This window comes from Erpetoichthys calabaricus, chromosome 3 (genome assembly GCF_900747795.2).
Source record: "Erpetoichthys calabaricus chromosome 3, fErpCal1.3, whole genome shotgun sequence".
NCBI classification, from domain to species: domain Eukaryota; kingdom Metazoa; phylum Chordata; class Cladistia; order Polypteriformes; family Polypteridae; genus Erpetoichthys; species Erpetoichthys calabaricus.
Window position 1 is genome coordinate 191,164,026 of NC_041396.2, and position 5,643 is coordinate 191,169,668.

Here is a 5,643-nt window from a genome sequence, read left to right on the forward strand (position 1 = left end):
GACCGACCCTTAACCTCGGTCCCAATTTGACGTCCCACCAACGGCAGGAGCTGGAACAAGTGATCCTGTCTGTCCCGGAGGTGGTCAGCGAGACACCCGGCCGCACCTCCCTGATTGAGCACGACATAGTAACGGATCCCAGGGTGGTGGTCAGGGAACGCCCCTATCGTCTCCCGGAGGCAAAATGCACGGAGGTGGAACTAGAGATCCAATGGATGTTGGACATGGACATATTCGAGGAAAGCCACAGTCCTTGGTCCAGTCCTATCATCCTCATTTCTAAACCTGATGGCTCCTGGAGATTCTGCAATGACTTTAGACGTCTTAACCAGGTCTCCAAATTCGATGCGTACCCTATGCCCCGGGTGGACGATCTCATTGAGCGTCTGGGTATGGCTCGGTACTTGACTACTCTTGACATGACAAAGGGATACTGGCAAATTCTCTTAGTGGCATGCGGGGAGTAGAGGTCAGAAGAAGAAGAAGAAGAAGAGGAGAAAAAGCAAGAGAGAGAGAGAGAGAAAGAAAGGAAGAGAGTTGTTGGGATAAGGCATTGTGGTGCTAAGGAAAAATAAAGGATTGTACTTTTGGACATTCTGGTGACTGTCTGTCTGTGTCCGGGGGGTATGCTTTCCACACTGTATAAATCATTTCTGAAAAGTGATTCTGTGTTATTTTTTAGCTAATCATACTTCTTTAAAAAAACAGATTAGTGTCTTATATGGGTGAAAAATGGGAATGCAGCTGTAATGTGCATGGAGCCTTTTTTTGGTTTCAAACATCAAATATAAGTTGTATGCGGTGGTTTTACAATGGTGCAGTTACTATTGACAACATGGCGGTGCTTGTGAAATGGAATAACAATATGGACAAAATATTTACATAGGTTAAACAGACCAAATCAGGGTACTTCAAATTAGATCATAACTATTAATCATAATAAAAACTGATGTTGAAAATATATATATATATATGTATATTTATTTATTTATTTATTTATAAAAGCCCTAAACGCAGTGAACCCAGACTTGTGCTAATGGGATGCTACATTGGATGGAAAAATGCTACATGAGTGTTCAACCATTTTTCAATATATGTGTACCTCTCCACTGAAGTTAAATGTCTTCTCGGATATCATATTAAATTAAACCCGTGCTGTGTCTGGCCACTTTGTTGCAATTCGGTGGAAAACAGCTATGGCGTTAATGTATGAGACGTTTTGAGACCCGGATGTTATTATTTTACTTATTTCTCTTCATATGAGGTTGCTCAGCACATCTTTATTCAAATACTCGTGGTCATCCATAATAGGAAGAGGTGGTCAAACAGGACAAGAAGAAGAAGCCTCTTCTGTAGGGCTTACCATGATGCTCAACCCATTTGATGTACTGTAATCTCCGGTAATGACACTCTGTTGTACCATTTTGCCAGTTTTGCCTTTCAGTGATGTTATCTTACATATTTTTTGGCAATGGTTTGATGTGCCAATCGCCTACTTTGAGCAGCGCTTATATATTTTCCTTTTTCTTGTCGTAATGTAACTCTTCGTTGTCTACTCACTAACTTTTATGGATTTCAAGTAGTACCTCGCCCACTCGTCAGCCTGTCTGTTGCCTGTAACATCATGTGACACAACATAATTTCTCAATGTTTTGTTTAACCTAAAAAATTATAAATATTTTTCTCTTTTCAAAACTTAAATATATATTTTTGTGGCCAGTTTTATGAAGGACTGACGAGGGGACCCTTTGCGTGGCAGCTGCAGAAGTGTCCACTATGCCACGGGATATTACTGGATTCTGAGTTCAAAATGGCTCATGTTTTAACTATAATGTGTGGTTAAGTTAGTTGAATATGTTTTATCTCAAAATTGTACAAAATAGAATGATTTTTAATTTATCTATTTAAAAAATATAAAAAATCTGCGGTGGGCTGGCACCCTGCCCGGGGTTTGTTTCCTGCCTTGTGCCCCGTGTTGGCTGGGATTGGCTCCAGCAGACCCCCATGACCCCCCTGTGTTAGGATATAGCGGGTTGGATAATGGATGGAAAAAATTCCTGTTTACATTTTTCCTTCATCTGCTTACTTACTAAACAGCATTATTTTTTAAGGTGCCTAAACAAAAGAACTTTAAATTCTGCTCTCTGCTGCCATTATAAACAGGAAAGCCAAATGAGAAAAAAATGTTTGTCAGCAGCTGAGCTTCTTAGTGGTGAATGATTCATATAAGTCAGTTGGAATAATTAATATCTATTTCACTATATATTTTTACATATATATTTTAGACATGTATGCTTAATTTCTCATTATAGTTAAGGACTATCGCATTGGCAGCTTCCAACTTTCTTTGTTCAGTTGAACATTACATCAAAGTACGGTGCCCTGTTCACCAGCACTTGAAAGAAATGGCATCATTAAAGACCAATGCAAGCGTTAGACTTGCTCTGTCACCTCTACTGTCATCACCGTAGCCTCAGGCAATACACTCAACCTTTTTATCTGTGTGTAAAGCTGCAATTGTTCTGCCAAATTTTCATTTCATGCAAGAACTGTCTTTTTCTTCTTTATTTTATCTCTAATTGGCTTCATACTGGACTTTTTCCTGTCTCTCTTCTCTGTATCTCCCAAGTCAAGGTGATGTTTGCCATTTGTTAGTTATGTCTTTAATTGACAATCTGTGTTGAGTGATCACTTTCTCCACGGTTGTCTATACAGCTCTTTGATCCACTCCACTGTAAATAAATTGCTATACTTATAACATTACACAGTCATGCAAAGAATTGAACAAAAAAGCAAGTTTAACCAGAGGGGCCTTGTGCAATAAAAAAAAGTAAAACATGACCCGCTTTTACAAAGAAAAAGCACATAACATGTCAAAGATGGCCTTGATTAATCCTTTATAGACAGTTTAAAGAAGAAGAAAAAATATAGGGAGCACTCGGCTACAGCATCTTCCGTCCATTGATGGGGTGTTAAGATACAATAAAACAGCAGGATCTCTTGGCCTGCCACAACTGAGCAGGACAGAGGCTGAGATTCTCTTTATCAAAGTGCATTTTGAATGTGGACAGAGATACACACACACATGTCTAAAAGAGCATGAAGTACAATACTGAAATTATAACTGCCCTATTAACCTGTATTATATGCCTATACTTCAGTTGTTCCCAGTTACGAAACAAAAATTGTGTGAATTTCCAGGTGACAAGTAAACAGCAGTGAAAATATTATCTTTGCTAACAGGCAGCAATAAACACAAGCGATAAAATTAACATTTTGTAACCACACCACATGTTTAATTAATGGCTGCTGAGTTACATGTGGCTGAGTACGTTATATCTCTTGTGTGACTAGCCAGATCCACGGTGGCTATCAAAGCACTTCTTGTGGTCAGGAAACATTTAGAATTCAGCAGCATAAAATGCAATTATCATAAAATGTTCTGCCCCCTCTCCATATACACATGGCATGCACATTAGTAACACACAAATCATGTCAATGGCAGGCAATCGAAGGCTTTGAAGTTAATAAGAGAGATGCTTTATCAGCATCGTTACAAGTTTAATCGACATTTTCAGGGTTTATTTAATTTAGCCAGTTGCCCCGAGATCTTTTTTTCCCATTCTCCTGTGTATCCCTTTGAGGGGACATCCATTCTTTTCATATCAACCGCCACCAGCTTTGTCTTCTTCAGCTTTCCCCTGGGCTTCGTCCCCTTCACCTCCATCGTGTTGCACCTCTTCACTCAGTCGTCCTCTGCCTTTGTTCTACATACCCAGACCACCTCCACAGCAAGTCTTTATCTTAACTCTGCATTCATCTTCCTCTCATTCTTTGACCAATTGTGATGAGACCAGGCCATTAAGCTCAACAAGCACATTCATCTTTTTCATCTAAATTGTCCAAAATAACATGAAATCAAGATTTAGAGGTCCCTAAAATTCAGCTCTCTGTCACATGACTTAGGGATTTATTTACGGGTCTCTATGGTTCTTTGCATAAACAAAAATTTTCTAACATTCATGTGAAATCCATGTTTCCAGTTGAACAAGTTTCCAGCCATGTCCCCATGTTCTTCTTGCAGAATTTATTTTAAAGTGACAACTGGGATGCACTGTACAATTCTTTTCATAATTTTAAACACTTTGATCAAGTTATCTCTGAATCGATTTTTGTTTGAAAAGGTTCAACTCCTTCAGTCTTTCCTCATAGCTCATACGTCTTGGTCCCGGAATCAGCCCAGTCACTCTTCTCTGGGCTTTCTCTAGCATTTCTATGTCTTTTTTGGAATATAGCAAGCAAAACTGAACACAGTACTCCAGGTGTGACCCCACTAGTGTGCTGTATAGCTTAAGCATAGCCTCCCTTGACTTGTATTCCACACATTACAGTATGATATATAACCTAATATCCTATTGGCCTTCTTGATTGTTTCAGCACACTGTCAGGTGGTTGATGGCCCACTACAACTCCTAGGTCCTTCTCTTTTGATTTTCAGACCTCCAATTGTGTATTCAACCCTAACATTTTGATTTCCTACATGTCAATAATTTACATTTACTTACTTTAAATTTCATCTGGTCACAAATCTGCCTGACTGTATGCTGTCCAAGTCCCTCTTTAACAATTTGGGTGATTCTACATCATCTGCCCTTCCTCCTAGTCTGGTATCATCTGCAGTCTTAACCAGCTTATTGATTGTAGTCTTGTATGGATCATTTATGTATATTAAAAAGGGCAGCAGCCCTTTACCTCATTTATCATCAACTAATCCTGAAAAGGTTCCCCTCACCATAGGCCTTTGCTTTCTGTGTTTGAGTCAATGTTTTGTCCACCTTCAGACTGCACCTTATTTTCTGATTACTTTCAGTTATGAATATTTTCACTTATGAATTGTTTTCTGAATTCAAGATACATATCATATGCTCCTCTCTTACTGTGTGCTTTTAATGCTTCCTCATAGAATTCCAGCATATTAGTGAAACACTACCCTCCTCGTCTGAACCCATGATGTCTATTTGCTAACACATCTGTCCTAGATATGTGCTAATCAATCTTTTCCTTAATAATTTAAGCCATTAATTTACATATGATGCTTATTAAGCTAACTGGCCTATAGTTCCTTGTGTCAGCCTGATAACCTTTCTGTACAACAGAATAATATTCACTAGGCTCCAGCCTTTAGGCATTTCTCCAGTGTACAGTGAATTTCAAAAAATTTGTGCCAGGAGTTTATATATGTACTCAGTAACTTCTGCAGGAATGAGGATCAATGTTATCTGTTCTTGGTGATTTGTTAGATATTATATTTACCCGGTCACTCTTATCTTGTTCTTTCTAGCTCTATTTCACGTTCCACCCTGATTGGCTATGTTTCACTCCCTCAGACCATATTATTCCTCGTGCAGCTTTGATGCACTTTTCATTTCAATGCCTGAGAGGTTCCATTTAAAGTCAGAATTGGAATTCTTTTCCATGCATCCCTTACTTTTGCTATTAATGATGTACCAACACCTCTGTCTATACTAAACATGTCACTTAAGTGGCAGTGCTTCTCTACCTGCTCCAAAACAACTCTTTTGCTGGTATTTTTTTTTTGTTCTTTATTTAACTTTATACAATTTCTTGTATTAGGAATTTATT